The following is a 21,968-nucleotide window of genomic DNA, read 5'->3' on the forward strand; positions in this document are numbered from 1 at the left end:
AGTTTTAATATCTTCCCCTTTCAACTATACTCCCCAGTAATTTCCTAAGGGAGTGCTGAGTCTTCCGTGTTACATATCTCTATTAGCTTTTAAGTCTCTCATGGCCATGAATACATCTAGTGCAACAACCCAATTATTTCAAGGGAGATTGGAAAGGGAAAAGGTACCAGTGAAGACAATTATGTCTGTGTGAAGTGGACTTAGTGCGACTGGCTTGAAAGCTTCGTGAGAAGGGAGGGCCCAATCTGAGACCTTAGGGAGTATAAGAAATAGGAACCAAAGAGAAGACTGCTAAAGTTTGCAAAGTTCACCCACCTTCCATGCCATGAGTGTTTCCATGGGTTACAGCATGTCACAGTCATTACTGTCAGGCAGCCACTTACAGGATCTCTTCCCAAGCACAGCTGCCCCAGGAGTTGCCTATTCACAAGCCAACAGGAACCTTGGAGGCCAAGTCAACACAACATGCTGTCTGAGTCTAGGAAAACTCTACATGTTAAAAACATGGGATCAGCTTTTATTTCTGCATAGAAGTATGCCATCTTTTATTTCTTGAAACATGCAACTCTCTTGGTCCTTTCTTTTTCCATTTTTGATAGAATTATGCTGCTGCTTCTTAATGCTGCTGTAAGAAACATATGAGGGTGAGTGTGGTCATAAACAGCAACAGAAATTCACTGCCAGGTAGAAATAAGGGGGTCATGGGGGCTGTGAAGGACTGGACAGTACAAGCCAAATATAGTGGGGACGGCATTGTCACCATGTGGGAGCACTGGTGATGTCCCCAGGTATTCCTACTGTCAAGAAATCCAGAGATTTATGTGCCACCTTCTCACTCCTAAATGTTTTAAGTTTTTTGTTTGTTTTGTTTTGTTTTTTAACATCACATGGGCCAATACTGATGGATGAAATTAATCCCATCCACAGGCTGGATTTTACCAGAGTAGGAGAACTTTGCAACATGTGCTGCCCACACACAGAAATTTTGGTGAACTCGGCTAAATATTTTTGTAAATAAACAAAAACTAAAAGAACTGTGTAAGTTGTTTAATTTGAAAGATATGCACATATATATGCACACACATATAGACGCCTATCATATATTCAGAAAATAAATTCAGGTAAATCCAGTGACGTGCTGGAGAATCACCAAGCCTTATTTAACCATCCATCTCTGGGTGCCCCGAACCTGGGCCTGTGCTCCTGAGAAAAGCAGCTCAGCTGCGAATCGACACCTGTGATTCGAAGTGAGTTTTGATTTGAAATCTTTGCTTGCTTTCTCTGTTTACAGCATCTTGATATACAGAGTAGATTGCTCCTTACCAGAAGCCATTTGGGCTTCCTGTAATATCTGAGTTTCTGCTTCTCTGAAACATGACTCCCAATGAGTTTTGGGGGTCCCAGGACCCTCTAAAGTAAAATTTGGGCATATCACGTAACTTTTTATTTTATTTTGTTTTAAAACCACCTAAACAAACCCACAAAATTTTATATTTACATGCAGTATTAAGAGACATCTGAAATCTGATTATCTTAAAAAGCTTTTTATTAGAATCACTTTCATATAAGAATACTGCTACCATAGGCTGGCTGTATCCAACTGGGGGACTAGCTCCCTGGGGAGAATTGAGCCCTGCCTCAGAGATCTATAAGGCAATTAGCATTTGGTGGGTATTTTTCCTGGAAGCGAGGGAAGAGAAGGCTGCAGCCACTCCTAGATCCTGCCCAGAGGCTGACCACCACGTTACAGGAGAAGGCTGTGTGATAGAAAGACCTCTGGGGTGTCATTGGATTAAATGACCACAGAACCAGACAAAGCTCTGAGATACCTGGGTGAGCAGAAACAGGAAGAAAGGGGAAAGCTTCAGAACACAATAAGGCCATAAACAGATCAGCAGAATCCAATCAAGTTGCAAAACATTCTTTTCTATTGCTCAGGGTCCATGTGACAGTGGGGTTTCTCTGAGAGGCTTGTAGCTGGGCCAGGAGAAATGCTCCCGCTCTCCCCGACCAATCTGAGTGTTTCTACCACTCAGTCCACCTGGAGTCTACCCTGAAGGTGATGCAGGGTTGACAGCATTTGATCTGATCTCATATCTTCTCCTCTTTCTCCTCCTCCTCCTTTCTTTTTAAACAATCTTAACCATTTTTAAGTGTATAGTTCTGTCTCTATGAATTTGACTGCTGTATGTAACCTGGATAAGTGAAAGTATACAGTATTCATCTTTCTATGACTGGCTTATTTCACTTGGCATGCTATCTTCAAGGTTCCTCTGCGCTATACCGTATGACTTGATTTCCTTCCTTTTTAAGACTGGATAATATTCCATTATATATATAGACCACATTTTGTCTAGCTTGCAGAGTGGAAAAGGAATGAAGATATAAGTCAAAAGAGAGAACCAGAGAACCTGGGCTGCAAGGCCACTCCACTGGTGCAACAATTTTAGAAGGGTTCAAAATGATTCAATGTCTTCTAATAACCTTTAATGAAAAAGAATACAAAAATGAATGTATGTGTGTATATGCATGACTGAGACATTGTGCTGTACACCAGAGATTGACACATTGTAACTGACTGTACTTCAGTTTTTAAAGGGGGGGGGGAGTAGGGAAATAAAATAAAAGGGTTCAAAATGTACTGCATATCCAGAGATGACTCCCCTGCATCCCTGACACCCTAGAACGCTCGTCACAGCCAAATCCCTCATGGCCCTTCATTGGCAACTTCAGCCCATTGAAATGATAACCTCAACCTGGGGATAGAATAATGGCTTCCTTTACCCCTGGGGAAGATTTAGATGTAAGGAAATGGCTAAGTACATCAATTCCATAGAATTAATACTTTTAAGTTTAAGAACAGATTTTGTGAACATTGGGACAATCTGTGTAGATTTGATGCTTAAAGTGTCTAAAATGTTTAAGAGAATTTGGAATGTCATGAAATGAAACCCTGCCTTGTGATTCCAATTTGAAAAGTAAGGTAGAGTAGTTAATTTTAGATTGTAATTTTTAAATTCATAGGTATTAAGAGAATTTTTTTACAACTTTACTGGAGCATTTAAGATCGATAGTCACTGATAATTTTACGAGATTTATTAGCTATGTTAGTGTTGTGTAAGTATTTAGGAAAGTTGTTTATAGTTCAGACATTTAAAAATGAAAATGGAACATATTACCTTTATAATAATGTTTAATAGATTTAAAAGAATTTTATTAACTGGGTTAAATAGGGCTATTTGATAAATAAAAATGTAAGACATAAATTAATGTAAAAGTATAGAGAAAAATAGGTTTTTGAATTTGTAACATTGCTAACTCAACTATTTATTTTAAAACCCCTAAATAGCTTTAAGTAATCCTCAGGGAGGCAGAAACATTGCTCTGGATGTGCAGGAGCTTCAGGAAGGCTTCATTCTAATGTTCCTCCATCATTGGCTGTGTGACCTTGGGTAAGTCACTCTGTCTCTTTGGTCCTTAAATTTTTCCTCATTTATAAAATAAGGGAGATGGCCTAGCTGGCCCCTAAAGCCCCTTTCAGATCTAATATTCTAGAATTCCAGGACTGCTTGTTCCATTTGCAATCCATTGACATGCCGAGGATTTGACGGGTTGCTCAGGAAGGCGGCCACACCTTGACAACAGTCGTGTTGGGCTGTTCTCCAAGGACTCTTTTAGTTTATGGCTTTTGATAGCATCCTACTGACTTATTTATTTTTAAAACTTAGGGAAATGTTTCCTTCCTCAAACCCAGCGAGGACAATAGGACAAACCATAAACAAGGAAAGCCTCATGATCTACAAAACACTCTGACTCTTCTTAACCATATCTTGACACAGACTTTTTAGATCCTAGTTGTTTATTCTGCCTTGTCCACAGAATGTCAAAAAAACCTGTCAATTCCATTCCCAGATTGGTCAGATCAAAGAAGTTGAACAAATCCAACAGTTTTACAAGACTCTGATTACCTTATAGGTAAAGCAACCAGTTGCTTGTCTTTTTGGCCAGTTATTAGCTGAGCCAGCTCTTCCAATGGGTAGGATTGACCGTGGGCAAAATTATGATGCTGGAGAGGTTGTTCCCGTATGTAAGTGGCATCTCCTACTTCCTCAGGGGTTTCTCTTCAATCCCTCCTGGAATTCTCTTTCCCCTCCACCAGGCCCTTCACTGTGTTGCAATCTCACTGTATTTGTTCTGGGCCACTTCTCAGCATCATCACGTGGTCCGTGATGTCAGTGTCCCGCCCCGGGATGTGCAGTGACCCTCTGTGTAACTTTGGGCAGGTTATTGACTTCTCAGAGCGTCATCTGTAAAAAAAAGTGTAATACTACCTACTTTGTATGATAGCTTTGAAGATTTAATTAACACATGCAAAGTGCTCAGCATGGAGCCTAGCACAAAGTAAGCACCCAGAAAATGGTATCTCTTTTAAATGATTATTAAGGACTCTTGAATTGGGAAGGCCTTCAACACATGGGTGGAATTCTCATCACAAAAGCCAGCCCACCTCCCACCCACCAAGTCCAGTCCCAGGACAGCATTATGCGGGAAAGACTGAGTCATCAGTCCCTAGGGAGACACTGAGGTTGACAGATGGGGGCTCGTGGTGCCTCTCTGGATAGTGGAGGTGGGGTCAGTAGATTTTGATTAGCCACAATTTCTTAACCATAAAATAGAAATAATTATAATACTGGCTTTAGAGTTGGCCTGAAGACTGAATGAGATAATTACATAAAATGTCTCCCACAGAGCCTGGTACATCGGAAGATCTTGATAAATGTTGTCAATGTTTAGAATGTGAGGTCGTCGAGTTCTCTCTTGTTTGCTAATGCAACCCTAACGCCCAGCTCAGTGTCCGGTTCAGTGCAGGAGCTCGATAACGCTGGCTGAATGAAGGAAGGCTATTAATATTGTCATTGTTTCCTTTGGAAAATTAAACAAGAAAAATCAATTCCTAATGGATAAGATTGTGTATCCACTTGGACAAAATGCCCCTGAATCCTTAGGTCCAAACAGGGGATTGGTAAAATCTAACTGGGGAGTGAGACTGCCATCCAAGAAGATATACCAAAAGGTGGAGTCTTAGCTGGCAAACACCAGAGTGTACAGAAAGAAAGTGTTGCTAGTGGGGGGGAAGGGTGGGGGATGGTTTTAATGAAACCTTTGAAGCCGAGGCAGATGTGACTGTGTATCTGGACCAGAGGAGATTCCAACCCTTCCCAGTAGGTGCAGAACAGAGACAGATACATCGAGCTTTTACAGTTTGATGATGCTGAACGCTGAGCTCCACCAACTGACTCCCTTGTCCTGAAGTCGGCTCTCAAAGCAGCCTTCTGGTTATAATTTAAGGAGCAGTTGCAAATGAGAAGTGTGTAGGCATGTTTGGCTTGGACAATGGTTTTTAAAACTTAAAAAAATTAATTCTAATATTTATAAATCAGAAAATTTATAACTCTGGATCTCACCTTCTAAGAAATCAGAAGTTCTGGACACACCACCCCCTGAACAGCAACAATTGGGTGGAGATCATACAGGCTGCATATTTTAGAAAGGGAATAGGGTCCCCTGTTCAGCATAACTTCCATGCCTCCTTTTCGCCTCACAGCTGGCCGCTTCGCCTCTTTACCTGCCTGGCCCCATAGGCGCTGAAGTTTCCCATCCCTGCAGACAGTCCACATGCTGACCAGCTGACACAGTATGTCAACGGTTATGTTTCTTGCTGCAAATTAATGAATTGTCACTTAGGCTTTTGCATCTGCCTCTTATACATTGGCTTACTGTGGGTCAGTCCCTTGGGTCAGCTCCCCTTGGAACAGATACACCAAAATTAAATGTGTGGATTTGCTCAGGGTGAGTCTCAGACTCCCCAGAGACTTTTTGCCTTAGCTGTCACCAACTATTCTCTGAGCATCATTCTTCAGTTTACCAATTATCTTCACAAATTTCTCAAAGCCCAGAGAGCAAATTGCCAGACCAGGCTCATCGTTTACCAGCTGAGTTGCAAATAAGACACTGACCAAATTCACTGTGAACCTACTACAGACGCCAGGAGAAACTTTGTTTGTTTACGACTGCCCTTGAAGGACGCAGCCTTAGATGTCACCTAATTGTCTTGTGCATAACAAAAGCAGATGGTAAATTGCTCTTGACAGACTCATTTCTTCTTGGTTCCTTTGCCACCTCTTTGTGGCTTCCTTCATTAGCTCTTCTTTCCTCTCAGACAAAGCCCATGACCTTGGAGGCTTTTATATGTCCTTTCTGAATCTGTTATCACCCTTATAATGAAAGGAAGGTGTCTTTCTGCTACCCCAGCTCTAGAGCCAGAGACCACATATGCCCTCTCAGCTTGCAGCCTCTCCTCGGTTTCATCTCAGCAGGAAAAGGGTCTTTGCAATGTCTCACTTTTTCCCCCTCTCCTCACATCAGAGCAAAAGCAAACAATAATTTAAAGAGCATCTTTTCATAATCAGAAAAACCTTCGGCTTTCAACACAACCGGAAAGGAAGCCATTTGTTGCTCCCTGGGATGAGCTGTCAGCATGCGCTTGGCATTACCTCCCTCCGGGGGTGATGGATGTGCACTGAGCCAGCTGTACTTCTCAGTCAGTCCTCGTGACCAACGCAAGTCACATAAGGAGAACAATTTGTGGTCAGACATTAACGCTAACAGGCTGAAGTATGAACTCAACCCTTGGCTTCATTCCTGTTGCTCCAAACACTGCAGTAACCAGCCCAGATATCCACAGACCGCAAAATACCTCCGTCACTTGTCTTTTTTTTTTTTACGGTAAGGAAATATGAATTGAAAATACATACTCCAAAAAGGTATGGAAAATAACCCGGTATTGTATTCTACACACAGCAGGCTGGATGTCTGCAGTGGCTAGTGCTATGTAAGTGGATTCTTCTAGAAGTATCAAGGTTGATTATCTACCCAAGGTATGGTCCATAAATCCACTTACCACACATCCTTCCCCCAGAAAACCCTAAGACTAAAAGGAGTTGAAGAAAGCAGCTCTTAACAGCCTCCGAGGACAGTTACAATTTTGTCCCTAGACCACTTACATTTCTAAGGCTTACTCACTGAGTTTCCAACATTTATCGAGTCCTTATTCCTCAGATATGCTTGGAACATCGCCATCACCTTATTTGCCCCAAAGGCTCAGGACCAAGAAGAAGTCAAGGGGCCTGTAGTTAAAGGGAAGTTGGAATTATCTCCAAGCCTATGTGACCTTAAGATCCACAAAGAAGTTAAATGTTTGCCCTCCTGAAAGGTAAGAGTTTAAATGTCTTATACTTCTGAAAATCAGATGTTCCTTCCTATCGTTTGGTAAGTGAAATAACTCCATAGCTTTAGAAAACTTGAAAGGGAGGGAAAATGTTTACCCCTTCTCTTCGGTGTGTCAGCACAAAGGTTTAATTCAGATTTCTAAAAACTTTACCTTTCAGGCTGAAATTCAGTCTGATCAGAGTATCCAAAACAATAAAGAGTCTGGGCAGAGCAGCTCAGAACTGACCACCATTTCCCAGGGTGAGACAAGGGGACATTCCTTAAAGCTGGAAAGAGCTGGCTCAGTAGCTGAAACAAGATTTAAACTAGACATGGAGTAGGTGCTGGAAACAACGAAAACAAATGAATAGCTGAAATAATAGTGAGGCAAACTAACAAGCAACTGAACAGATAAACTTGTGGAATTCCTGATCCCAGGAGGAGAAGTGGGCTGAAAACCGTAAATCCCCAGAGGGTTTTAATTTCTGTCCCCCGCACTCAGACTCCTGCAGAGCTGAACAGCCTTTGGCATCTTACCACTCCCATTTCTGTTGCTAGCTCTGCCTCCATCCCTTTGTCTCCTGCACAAGGAAACGTACTTCTGAGCTGCCTGCCCCCCCCCTCTGTGAGCCACTGGGTTGTCAGGGCTGGCCAGCATCCAGCCCTCCGTGTCCTGCCACCATCCCAGCCTTACCTGCCCCCACCAACACATTTGTGAGGCCAAGAGAGCACCAGATGGACAGCAAGACACACGTCCTCTCTGCTCCTAGATTCATAACCATCAAACGGTGTTTCCCCTAGACTCAGCCCCCAGACAGGAGGGGCAGGGCAAGAGCACAAGGCCACATGCCAGCACCTTGACTCGCATCTTCCTCCCCAACTCTCACCCTTGAGCAGGCTTAGGACAGGAGGACCGCCTGTTACAGCATCAGGCTTCCTTCCCGAGCCTTTGTGTATGGGTACCGAATAGTACCTATTTGGCTTTGGTACTCGGAAGTTGAGTTTGCTCCCAATTGGAAATGTAGAAGTGCATTTGGAGATCCAAAACCCAAGAAATGTGTAGGTTTTTACTTGCCCTTTGCCCTTCACTCTGACAACTCTGCCCTGAGAACAAAACCTGACTGATGCTAGCTGGAGGGTAGAAACCAAGGGGAGTTATGGGAATGAAAACCATCACCCCACTGCACTTGCTTGTCCAAGGAGTTTCTAGAAACCCAAGAATACAGCTACACCACTCTTTTATAAAAGGCTTCTCCACCCACTATTTTACTGCAGCTAAGATGCTTCTCCCTACTGCCAGCGTTTGCTCTGCCTCCGTTCCTGCATCTCTCTCCAAGGTACCCAATAGAGTACCTCTTCACTGTGCTCTGACTGCTGTGTTCAAAGCTGGCCCCACACATGCGATCTGTCCCTCCTCAGCTGCTGTTCCCAGGCCGTGTGCTAGACCCCTCATACGTCCTGCTTCTCTGCCTCTTCTCCTTGGTCCCTTATACCTGAGCTGCAGCCCAGAGGTTGTCTCCAGAGAGACGACAGGTTGTTGGCACGTCCACCGTGTCTTGGACACAGCCCTGGTGAACTCCTTTGATTTCCACCTTCTCCATCTTCTCTGCTCCTCCCTGACAGCTCCCTTTGGAAGAACTTCACACTCCAGCTTCCTGCCCAGGGGAACATCTGACTTTCCTTTCCTTCCTGGGATGAGGAACAGTCAGGAGGCTTAGGATGTAAACAGGAAGAAATCCAAAGATTTGGGGGCTTACGTGGCCCCCAAACTTACCTTTGGTAGAAAGAGAGCCTGGGTCTTTAGCAGAGGTTAGTCCTTTCAGTGCTGCCGTTTGTTTTCAGGGCTCAGCTTAAAGATGTGACTGTGAGCAATAAGAGTTATAGTGTTTGTTGCTGGTTTATCAAGAACCCTTTATGGCCTGTTTATATTGTGATTAATTGGCTTTACATTATTTTTCTCTGAAATAAGATTTGAGTACACAGAGGTGAATGCGGATAAACGCTGATAATTATATTACCTAATGTCCAACTCCAGAGGCTCAAGACATCACATAATATTACTTGTAATGAAAGATATTATTTTCAGTGTCATATGAGTTGGAGGAATCATTTTTATTTATTTATCTCATGACTTTTTTTTCATCCATATGAAATGTAAGGGCTGTTGGCCAATTCAGACAATTTTCCTACGTTAGAGGCCACTTTAAATGGAGATGACTTAGCAAGATAATTACCTCTCAAGATTCTCTTCAAAGAGGTTTTAATTAGAGTTCTCCATGCCTCAGGTTATGAGCTGGTTTGGTTTGATTTGGTTTGGATTGATTCTTCTATCTAAATAATTGATATCAACCTACTCCCTCCTGTCCTCCAGGAGAGTCATTCCCAACAGGCAAAAGTGAAGTCAGCTCCAAGGACAGATCCGGGCTCTCCAGTCTTCTGTGATGATTAACCCTCTGAATGTAGGGGTGTTGTAACTGTATCTGTCTTCAGGGGCAGGTAAGCACAAACCCACATAAATAGGAAGCGGGTGTGTGTGTCTGTAAGATATGTTTCAAATAAGCCACAGGTGAGAAGTTTACTGATAGCGGGTTAGGCAGTGCAGGAAAGTTCAAGTGTCATCCGTGCAGAGCAGATGTGACCCAAGGCTGGACCAAGGCCAGATTCTTCCCGGTGACTACCAGGGATGGCAAAGGTTAGTTACTCGGCAGGGGGGATTTGAAATTAACCCCAAGGTGGATATGGCCTCAGATTAGGAGTGCAAGGAAATGACAGTTTGAGTCCAGCTTTGGAGAGAAGCGGCGGAGAGAGAAACCAGTCCCAGATGTGAGGAGCTTGGAGGGGGAAAGGGCAATTTCCAAACTGAATCCCAGGAGGGAGGGAAGCCAGAAAAAACTTTGTTCTTGTCTCGAATGGAGGTTATCAAGAAGGAAGCGTAGCTGGTCAAGCTTCAGAAGTGAGGTGAAGTGGGGGGAGGGTATCATTCAGTGGCAGTGTTCATGCTTGGCATGCAGGAGGTCCTGGGTTCAATCCTCAGTACCTCCATAAAATAAAAATATAAATAAACCTAAATATATATAAATAAATAACCCTAAATAAATAAAAATAAGTAAGTAAAAGTGAAGGACTTAAGGTGAGAAGCCAGACTTTTCTGTGAAGCTATCACTACTTGTGAAACTGCCCATGGGTCACATTTAACCCTCGTCATGAAGAATAAAGAACTTGCCCTCTGACAGGAGGGGTTTCATGGATGGGACGAGTTCACATGGAGGAGAGATGAGGACCTTGGCAGGGTGGCTTAGATGACAGAGAGATAAACTGACACGGGGCTCATCCCCATCCTGCCATTAACTGGGAGAGGACCTCGGGCACGTCATTCAGAGGCCTGGGGCCTCCGTCTGCTCATCCTGAGGAGAATCTGACAGTCCATTCGTCAGGCCGGCAACACATGTCATTGAGCAGAGGCCCCAGGCGAGGTCCGGGAGAAGCCTGCGAGCATTTCACCGTCTAGGGTGCAACTCAAGTCATCTCTAAGTTCCCTTCCCGCTCTAGAGTTCAACCTGCTGGGGAGAAGAGAGCTTAGGTTTGGGATACTTTGCTGCCCGATTTAATTCCCAGCCCTGACAATTACTAATTGGGAATTGGGAAAAGTTCCTTACCCTCCCTAAGGCTCAGGGAGGTGTCTAAAATAGGCATAATAAGAAGTCACTGTAAGAAATAAACAAGGCAATGCATTCCCCTTCCCTAGCCCGTGTTGCTACTGGGAGCCACAGCGTTCCCAGCCCCCAAGCATCTAGGTCTGGCCGGGTGATTTGTTCTTGCCAATTTGAATGAAGCACAACAGGTGTGAGTCACGTTCAGGCCAAGCCTTACAGAAACCTTTCTGTTTATCTGCTTTCTTCCGTTTCCCTCGAGGGGATTGGGGTGGAGTTTGCCTGGCTCCATTACCTACTTATTTTTTCCTGTGAACTTGGTCACCAGCTTGCCCATTTCTCAATAATACCCAGTTACTATTTCTTTTTTAACCAGAATTGTAGCATAAATTATCTTAGGTAAAACTGACATTTTTAATTTTCTTATACAGAAATATTTTGTCTTTTCCAATTTGCTCAACTCTTATCTATGTCCCCGCAGGGGAATTTTTAAGATTCTTTAGTTTATTCCTTTGCACTTTGTCTTCATCACCTGGACTCTTTGGCCCTTTGTGTATAACAGTAATTTAATCCATTTATAAAAATGGGATGAGGGATGGAGAATTAAAACACTCTGCTTAGGAAATTTATAGCAATTCTGGAATGGGAGAATGGCAGCTAGAGAGGGGTTGGAGGTGTGAAAAACAGAGACTGCAAGGGAGTGGGGAGAAAGAAAGGAAGTTAGAGACAGAGGATGAATCTCCATACAGGTCTTTCCCCTGTGTTGCCTTCATCCTCCACCTTCTCCTTCCTTCTTCCAGGAATCAAGCACTCCCTACCAAAGGAATCCATTTTAATATCATCAATCCTTCTATACCTTGCAAATTTTTTGCATTTCAGTCTTATTTTTTCCCTCCCACCCAATAATGGCAGGGCAGCAGTGGTAGTGATGAAGGGAGCCTGGCTCACACTTCTGTTGATTCTCCACAAAATGACCCTGGTTGCTATACTGCATTTTAATAGATTTCAGATCTAAGTGGTTAGGATAACCCAGTCCCTCTGACAGTGGCCTAGGAAAGATCTCTTTTGTCTCTTCCTTCTTTTTCTTAGAGCTCAGAAGAATTTCCAGAAAGGGATCGAATTATGGGCAGCTTTGTCTTCTGTTACCTCTCTTTTATGTTTGAACCACAACTCTATGGGTCCTGCAATCCATGGGCATAAACCTCTGACCACATGGTCACTGACAACCCCAGGTCAGCCAGGTGGCCTGTGATTGCCCCCAGGAGCCATGTCTCCTACGCCCAAAATTACCTAACTGACCCCTTCGACGGTTTCAAAATGGCAGTAAGCAGAAGAAGCTATATGTACCCCATGTTGAGCATCATCTGTGGAATGTGGATGAAAGAACACACTACCTGCGATAAGGTGTAGATACAAGGCAGAATTGGGGGGTAAACTTACAAGCAGAAAGTAAGAGGAGACATGGGGCACCCCCTAAGCTCTCACTATCCCAACGAAAAGCCAGAAGCCAGGGCACAAATGGATACACCTTACCCTTGGCTTCACCTGGAAACTTTCCCTCTGCTGCTCTGCATTTTTATAGGGCAGCTGGACAGTAACCTCATAAACAGGAGAAAAGAATCTGAGCGTAAGCTCCACCTGTCCAGGGAGATGGCAGACCTGTGCTGACAGCAGCTGGAGGTCTTGTAGAAAATCGAGACTGCGTGCAGTTCCTTATGCTGATCCCAGGTGTCTTGTTGCCAGGCAACCTGCAGAGACCTCTGGGGTCATTCAGTGGATGATCTTGCTTGTTGAGCACTAGCATCCCAATCTCGGGACGCTGAGCACTAACACTGTGTGTTTTAGAGGATAGAGACCTAGAGGCATTGTGTTATAAATTTTTAAACTTTTTAACTTTTTTAACAGTGGTTGAATCAAAACAATTCAAATGCTTAGTTTGAATTTACAGTTAGAGATGCATGCGATTGGTCTCAATGCACAATTTCTTTCTGAATAGCCTTACCATCAAATAAATACACTTCCCATCACATGGTTTTCTGGCTATAACTTTTCTAAAGTACTGGCTTTTTTTTTTTTTTTTTTTTTTTTTTTACTTTGTATTAAGAGAAATGTCCCACCTTTTCATCAGCTGGGCACTTCCTTCCCCTTGTTGTTAATCAGCCAGGGTCAGGACGCCTGCCTAACCACCTCTCTCACCTCCCCCCAGAGAGACTTCATACTCAAGAATCTTCTTGGGAACGTGGACGGAGGTCTCTAACTTCCATAGCTTCTTCCTGCTGTTCAGGGGTGTGGGCCTGCCTACCAGAGTAGAAGTCTCCCTGTATCTTTTCTAAATCTAGGTAATCTGACCCTGGGATAGGCTTCCATCCATGTAGCAGCAGAACCTTATTTTGAAACTGCTGGAGATGATTTGAAATGAAGTGGGAAAGTACTTGAATTAAAATGGCCTAGTAATCAGGGCTAAGCGAATAATTAGGGCAGGGCCTAGGGAGGGCGATGACCAAGGTAAGACACTGGGCATTTGCCCGCTGAGTTCTTCACCCTGTTTTCTGATGTTTTCTGCCTGCTCTTATAGACTTCTGATCTCTTCCTCTACCTGGCCTGATTGGTAGTAATTAAAACAGCATTTTTCCCTTAGAAAGACACAGGTCCCTCCCAGGCTTGGGGTGAGGAGACCTAGGGCTCTATGATTTTGTAAAACCACAGCTTCCAGAGAGTCAAGTTGAGACTGGAGTCAGCTAAGAGTCCAGGCAGTTTTCTCAGTAGTCTGGGCAGTGTCGCTAGAGAGTTGTTGAAAAACATGCAATGAAGTTCCTCCCGTGGCCGCTAAGAAAAACGAAATGAAGAAGGGAGGTACAAACTGGGAAGGGCAAAGTGTCGTGCCCCCAAATTATATGTATGTTTGGGGTAACATAGTCCAAAGAGCAAGTCCCAGTCCACCTGCTGGAAGACATGGAAAAGCTTTAAAGCCACAGATGACATGGACCCCAGTCATGGGGTCTACCTGACTGCGGTGTCAGTGCACCAGGGTGAGACTGGGTCTCCATCATTTTGACACTTGAGGACAAGGCATGACAGAGTAAGGGCAATTTATAAGTTTTTCAAAGAAAATAGTGGTCCCCTGTGCGGCCAGGTTTAGGGCAGGCAAGGAAGAAAGAAATGGGTTTAAATGTTGTGTGGCACTGAGCATCCAGAGCAGAAAATGGGGACTCTGTTGGTTCTAACGAGTTGGTTTTTTTTTTTCCTTCTCTGCAGATGCCTCCTGAGACTTAGGTAAGAATAATTGGTTTCTAGTCAAGGGAGGGGCAGGGGTATGATCCTGGGAGCAACAGCCTTGGTAACAAAAGGGAAAACTGCTATTAACCAGAATGCAGGCAATCTGGTGGACCCAGCATTTTCCCCCTCCACTGCCCCCACTAAAAAAAAAAAAATCTCCATAGATTCTGTTCAGTCATGAACGTTCTAAAGGGAAATGGGGGAGTAATCTCAGTTAATGGTTGAGATAGGTGGTCAGACTCGTCGCCATGCCCAGTGCCTGCAGGCTTGTCCTAATCATCTGCTTGCGCCTGAGGACTCAGGGGGGCCTGGGAGACTTCCGTTTTTCTATGAACAAGAAGCAGGGTTGGGGGAGGTGCCCTCAGGGCCCTGCTCCCTTTCAGCACCAGTGACCACATAGTACATGATTCCATTCACGTGAAATGTACAGAATAGGCAAGTCTGTAGAGACAGAAAGTAGATTCGTGGTTGCTTAGGGCTGGGGACGAGGAGAAGAATGGGGTGATATCTAAGGAGTATGGGGTTTCTTTCTGAGATGCGAAAAATGTTCCACGGTTGACTGTGGCGATGGTTGTGCATGTCTGAGAATTGATTGAATTGCATACTTCAGATGGATGAATTGCATAGTATGGGCTGAATGTTTGTGTCCCCCAAGAGTGATATGTTGAAGCTATAAACCCCAACATAATGGTATTTGGAGGTCTGTCCTTTGGGAGATAATTAGGTTTAGATTACGTTATGAGGGTGGGGCCCTCAGGATGGGACTAGTGCCCTAATAGGAAGACAGAGAGATCCTCTCTCCACCCACATGCACTGAGGAAAGGCCATGTGAGCACAGCGAGGAGGTGCTGTCTACAAGTCAGGAAGAGGCCCTCCCCAACAGTGAAATCCACTAGCACCTTGATCTTGGACCTCCAGCCTCTAGACTTGTGAGAAATGCATGTCTGTTATTTAAGCCACCCACCTATATTGTTACAGCAGCTCAAGCAGACTAAGTCATAGGTATGAGAATTCTATCTCAATAAAGATGTTTAAAAAAAAAGAAAGGAAGGAAGGAAGAAGGCAAACACAAGGACTAGTGCCTCAGTTCATTTCCTCCTTGGAAATCAACTCTGCACAACAGGGCATAAGGTAGCTTTCTCTAGGACCCTCAAAAAACTCTGGAATCTTGTTATGCCTAAGTCTAGATTCCTGAGGCCTTCTTTATATTTGTATAACTAAGAGGGACTCGCAAGGGAGTGATTCCTCTCAAATAAAAACACAGCAAGCTACACTTCTCAATAAGTTGTCAATAAAAACCCAAAGGAAACTACAGTGATGGTTTTATATGAAACAAAAACCATTTTTGATATAAATACAAGGGAGAAATAAAGTCCCGTTATGTTCTTCTCTTACTTCTCCTGCTCTGTGTGTAACACTGTTGATAGGAACTGCCTGCACACAGCTTTCCCAAAGCATGTATAATCCGCTTTGGGGATGGAGTCAACATCTGTATGTATTTGATGTTGGCCAAAACTACTCAAATGATTCCAAAGCTGATACGTCATTTCCCTAGTAATTAGTGAGAAGCGCTATTAAAGTTGTGCTTTGCAAAACAAGCCAAGTACCCCCTGTGTGAAATCCCCTAGAGGACTCTCTCTTAATTCCTAAGGCAGCTCATTCTGGAAAGGCTGATGGCTCCGCTCACGGTGCTGAACTATACTGTTGTGCTGTATTTAAAGGTGTTTAAGGTAAATTAATTGAGTCGCTGCTAAGTGTGAGCTCATCAGTGAAAGCACAACAAATCAGATTTTTCTCTGGTTTCAACAGCTGTCTTTTCACAGTCCCTGCTCCCCCCACCCCGCCCCTATGCTTGCTGTCTCTTTAAGAAATCAGCCTCCTCCAGAGCTGGGAGTTTCACTGTCTCTTGTGATTCTTGCTGTAGCTGCTCATCCCCACCCCGCAGCCCCTGATCCAAGCATAAGGATGACAGAACAGGAATCACCCAGCACATACATCACTGTGGCTGTCAGGCCTCTGCTCTAAAGCCAGGCTCTTGATTCTTTTAAGAGCTTCGAGCTTCTCACTCAGAATCTTTTTATACTTTTTTAAACACATGGTTATGACAGTCCTAGCTACCTGGTTTTCTAGCCGCCACAAGACTAGAAGTAGCTAATGTTGTGGGAGTCGGTGGGCTGGTACGTGGACAGTCAAAGAATTTTCCAGAGACAAAGGAGGAAGATAGCAAAGAGTTTATTAGATATGCTGCTATAGGCAACAGCGGGCACAGATGAGAGGGTGCTGAGGTCTTTTATGAGGGAGGGTAACTTAACTCCTTGTGCTTATGGGACATCGGACACAAAGGGCATCACCGGGGGCGTGATCGGCTTGTGCACAGTTCTCTGATTGGTTGATGTTGCAGTAACAGGGAAGAGAGTGGGTCTTGGAGGGGTAGGGCTAGGGATTTTGGTAGAGGGTTGTGACCAGTCCTGGTGGCTAGGCTTCCACTGTAAGGTTGATCACTGTCTAGAGTAGTGAGTTCAGCTAAAGCAGGTAAGTATTAAGAAAGGAATGTTTTTTGTTATCTTTAAAGGGCAGCAACAGGGGCCTTGGAGCAGGAACCTGCCAGATGTCTGTGGACTCCACAGCTAATTGGTTGTTGGAGGTAAGCCCCAGTCAGAGACCATAAGCATCAGATAAAAGAAAAGGAGAAGGTGAAAAACCCTGAACTTGAAAATCACAGCCATCACTTCACGCAGATGCAAAGAAACTTCTATCTCAACAGCCACCTGGGAGTTTATTGCTCTGTAGAAACGAAGTTCCTGCCCTGAATCATGGTCCTGAGACGTGGAAACATTATACTATGTTCAAGATACTCTACTTCAAAGAGCAGAGAAATAATATAATAAAGTTATATATTTATGTATGGATGGAAGAGTTTCATTCAGAAAGGTAAAAAATAATTTAAAACATTGGCAGTTAGAGAAGAAAATGGTTGTCATGTAAGAGTTAACCTTTTTAAAACAGCTCGTACCTGGCTACTCTGAATTAATAAAGGTGAACCCAGGGCAAAGAATGCTTTGCTAACATTGGCAATTCTCATGTAGTAATATTTGGTGAAGTTCCAGAGTCCCTTCCTTAAGCAGATGTTGAGTGTTGAGGAGGTACCAGATGCTGAGCTAGGAGATAGGAAGAAATCAGACCTGGTACCTGCCTCAGAGAGCCTGCGCCTAGCGGGGAGGTGCATCTAGGTGCAGAAATAAGTACCACGCAATGTGGTGCTGTTTTTATCGACTGCTTCAGAGCCATTCAGAGAGCAGTGTATTCCTCCTGGAAGAGATGAGAAAGGCTTACGACAAGGTATAGCTTTTGAGATGTACCTTAATAGGGTTTTAAGGGTGATAATAAACCTCATTCATCCCCTTGGAGTTCTAACCAATTGAGAAATAGGGAGGAAAATTAAGAAGTAGGGAGGAAAATAGTGCATGTAAAACCGGATTCAAGAATGAGGCTTGGGTCTACAAGCGAAAAAAAAATCTTCCCCATGTGTCTCCTGTTGTCTAAACTTCAGGAATTGCACACAGGGAGTTCATAGGAAAATCAGGTGAGCGGGGCAGACTCTTAGCCAGCTTCAGGCTGAACTGTGACCTGCATCCCACAGGTTGAATGTGGAAGAGTGAGAAAGACCATCTGTGGGGAGTCATTTGAACCCATCAGCCTTGTGAAATAGAGAACTGTAACTGTGGGGGAGGGTGTCTAACTCTCCAGCCAGGTAAATTGTGCCTCCTTCCCTCCGGAGACACAGCCAAGAGGAAGAGAGAGGGGCCAGAGGTGCTCCTGTGACACTGTTCCCTCCCGGTGAAGAGAGCAGGCGTTCCCTCCCCTCTGCCCTGAAAGGAGGAGCACAGACAAGCACAACACATCAACAGGTCCTGAAGGATAAACAGATTCAACAGGTAGGTGAGAGGGAGCATTCCAAGTAGAGAGGAAAAGCGACAGCAAAGCAGGGAGGTGTCAGTGTCCCAAGTGCCCTGGGAAATGGGCGGGAATCATTGCGAGTTTCTTGAAATATGTCAGTTTTCTAACCGAAGGTGGTCGATGCCCAGGAGTAAATCTTTCTATTTCTCTAAATCTAAGCCCTTATTTATTATCATACTCAGCCCAGGACCTAAAAACAGCACAGAAGGGCTTCACGAGTTTGTATATATCTTGCTTAGGGTCCACGAGCTTTCTGAACTGTGGAATGTTGTCTTTCATCAGTCTGGGAAACTTTTTAAGCATAACCCCTTTAACTATTGCTTCTGTCCTTTCCCTCCCTCTGCTCCTTCTGACACAGGAAAAATGGGGCATGAGAGGATGGCCATGTCCTGGATCTCAGGTGAGCTCCTGGGACGTGCGCTGCCAAGTGAGGGTCCTTGGCTTCACGCAGGAAAGAACTCAAGAGGGAGCCATAGTAGAGTGAAGGTAGATTTATTCAGAAAGATGCACACTCCACAGACAGAGTGTGGGCCGTCTGGAGAGATGGGGAGAGAGAGAGGGAGAGAGACCATGAGGTGCGAGGTTGTTAGTTTTCTGGGCTTGGTAACTTCATATGCTAACAAGTAAAAGGATTATTCCAGCTCCTTTGGGGAAGGGGTTGGGAGTCCCAGGAACTGGGCCATTGCCCACTTTTTGACCTTTTATGGTCAGACTTGAAACTGTCATGGCACCTGTGGGAGTGCCATTTAGCAGCTAATGTATTACAATAAGCGTATAGTGAAGCTCAAGGTCTACCAGGAGTTGAATCTTTCACCATCTTGGTGCTAATGGCTCTGCCAGTCTTTTAACGGTTGTGCCCTGCCCCCTTCCCTCCTGTCTCACTTCTGAGACTCCAATTACCCCAAATGTCATACTGTTAATGCTTATTTTTTCATATTTTTCTTCTGTATAATTTGTTTTGAATGTTTTCTAATATCCTATCCTCCAACTAGTTAGTAAATTGTGCTCACAATCTGCCATTGAACCCATTCACTGAGTTCTCAGTTTTAGATATTGTATTTTTCAGTTCTAGAATGTCCATCTGATTATTCTTTTTATAGATTCTATTCCAAATGTGTGGTGAAATTCTCTGTTCTGTCATCGGTTTTGTCCATCTTTTCCTCTATTTTCTTGAATATATTAATCATAGCAATCTGAAAGTTCTTATCTGTTAATATCTGGACCATCTATGGGTTTGTTTCTGTTGTCTAATTTTTAAATTTAGTTATCTGTGATATGATCTTGCTTTTCATGTGTTTAGTAATTGTTTATTGAATGCCAGGCATTTTGATAAAAGACCTGTAAAGGCTCTGGGTGATGTTCTGTCTCCCATTTCCTCTGTTAAGCATTGGGCAGGAGATTGTTCATCAGAGATTGAGCTGAATCAGGGCCTGGATGCAATTTTGGTAAGAGTTTTGACAAGACTCTGTCTGTCTCCTGGGGTGCTTGGCGTGTGACTCCCTCAGAGTCTTCAGTTAGAGCCTGGAAGGTCTTTGTCTCTTTAACCCTGAAGACTGCAGGAGATTCAGTTCTGCCCTTCACAGGTTTTCCAGCTTAGCTTTTTAGCTCTGACCTCATACAGATTCAAAGTTTAGTGCACATCTTGAGAGGGAGCCTAGCCATCTGTCGAGGTCCCTCTAGTCTTCAGTTGTGACACCCCAGTTTCTCATAAATATCATAAGCTCTCTATCTTTCAGCAGCAGGCTTAGAGGCCAAACCTCTAGCAGCTTCTGGAATTAATGTGACCCCCAGTAAAAGGGGCCTGTGAAATCCCAGTGTCCATGCACCACTCTCCCTACAGCTTTCATCTGTTGCCTTGTCGTCGGTTCCCTACCACCTGACCATTTTAGTTTCCTCAGCACCTCCAGACCATTGGATATTTCACTCTGCCTTTTAAAACTTTTCACCTAACTCTTGTCACCCCCCACAGCCTCAGATTCAGGAAAGGTTTCATGGGGGAGCTAGCCATGTCTTTGAGTCTCCTAAAATCCCTGCTTGGAGCAGTGCAGCCCCACAGAACCCCTGAGAGTTTTGCTGATTTCTCTGCCCCCTCCCTAGCATGGCCTCTGCTGGTCCTCAGCTCAGCCCAGAATCAGAAAATGACCCAGGGGAATAAAGGGCAGCCAACTGTCCGCTCACCTCTAGACAGTCCTCTCCTTTCTGAAATTTTAGTCCATTTATCCTTGCAGTCTTCTCAACTCTCTGATGCCATTAAAAATAGTGGGGGACAGACGTTACACTGGTGAACTGCCCTGTGTCTGGTGGGGCAGGGCTCACAGACGGAGCTGTGGGACTGGAAAGGCTCTGAGGCTTCTCCCACTCCCAGGTCATCATCCAGCCTGGCAGGGCGCGCGGTGGCTTTAGGAATGGGATAAGAAAAAAGGTTTTAAAAGCAAAGACTGCTTAGAAAAGAGTTAAGCAAAGGGTTGCGGCTCAAATTTTGGCCCTCACATGACTCAAGTGAATGAAAAACGAGCAAAAATATTTGTAAATCGGGAGATGTACACACACACACACATCTAGATTTCTGTGGTTAATTTAAAACCGAAGTGATCTTGTAACCAGGCTTATAGTGTCAGTAGAGAATGCTGTGCTGAGGCGGAACATGCCCCCTCTAGCAGAGCCTGGGGTGAGGTAAGTGGGAGCAAATGCCTCCTTACATTTTCACCCTGATGCCTCACTCTCCTCACCTGCCTCCTCCAGGCTGGTTCCCACCCACCCACCCCTGCTTCTCTTGTCCCAACAGCAGACACGGCAACTCCAAAAAGCTCATTCTGGAAACTGTCCCTCTTTCCTTCACTGCTGCTTAAATGGAGTGTCTGTATTAATTACAAACAACGTCATTATCCAGTGGGAAAGCGCATCTCTGCCCCTTCACACACCACCCCCCGCCCCGCCCCACACAGCTCAATGGCGCCTCAAACCAGAAGCCAGTTGCTAGGAGACCAGCTGGCAAACTTCAAGAGATGAGTGGTTTCTAGGTTTTCTCTCTGAAGTTCTCTACCCAATCCCAACTCAGGCCAGCCTATCAGTATATTAAAAAAAATAATAAAAATGGAAAGAACACACACACTCTCCCCTCCATAACTTCAAAGGAGACTTTGCATGTATTATTAGAGAAATAACAAAGCTGTTTATTAACACAGAGTAAAATATAGTCTCAACTTCTTAAAGTTTTACCTGTAACGCTGCTGTCTGCTTCCTTTAGGATTATCAGCATGCTGTGTTGGCGATAGACACCCCTATGAAGTTGTAAGGGCTTTTTTCTTTTTCTTTTCATGTTCCTTCTTCTAGAAATATGAAGGTGATGGGCTGGACCACAGAGAGAAACCTTAAAAAAAATAAATTAAAAGAAATAAGATACTCTTCTGCACTGAATTTGCAATGCAAAAGCTCAACTTGGTTGGTCCAATAGCTTGGATCCCTTAGAAGATGTGGGAATCCAGTTAAATGATGAAAGTCCTAAAAATTCACAGAGAAAATATGCAGCATCAATAAGGAATTATTCAATATAATGTGCCAGTGGCAGATGGTAAACAGGATGTTGAGAAATTGAGATCAGGGTCTCCGAGACAGCGAGCGGCTCCTGTGTAAACAGGAACCCTGCCGGGCATCCTGGGTGGGGATCCTGTGAGCTCGTTCAGCATTTCCTCATGTTTTCCATCTGAGACAGGCTGACCCTAGTAGTATCCAGGAACCTGTCCTTTATGACTGAAAGATCTGGAAGGATTGGGAGCACAGTCCCGCTTGGAAAGACCACAATATTTGCTATCTAGC

General features: G+C 44.2%; 1 long non-coding RNA gene across 2 annotated transcripts; it reads right to left on the bottom strand.

Moving 5' to 3' along the window:
• Positions 1-1,031: 1,031 nt before the first annotated feature.
• LOC123618883 (uncharacterized) lies at positions 1,032-21,740 on the bottom strand. 2 transcript variants are annotated; one of them, XR_012507470.1, is made up of 5 exons: positions 21,372-21,740; positions 20,331-20,549; positions 9,044-9,131; positions 7,084-7,187; positions 1,032-4,307 (listed from the first exon to the last, which is right to left on the bottom strand). It is a non-coding gene; the product is annotated as an uncharacterized LOC123618883 (long non-coding RNA). The 2 variants fall into 2 exon arrangements; XR_012507469.1 differs by lacking the exon at positions 7,084-7,187.
• Positions 21,741-21,968: the final 228 nt, after the last annotated feature.

Source organism: Camelus bactrianus, chromosome 6 (genome assembly GCF_048773025.1).
Source record: "Camelus bactrianus isolate YW-2024 breed Bactrian camel chromosome 6, ASM4877302v1, whole genome shotgun sequence".
Classification (NCBI taxonomy): domain Eukaryota; kingdom Metazoa; phylum Chordata; class Mammalia; order Artiodactyla; family Camelidae; genus Camelus; species Camelus bactrianus.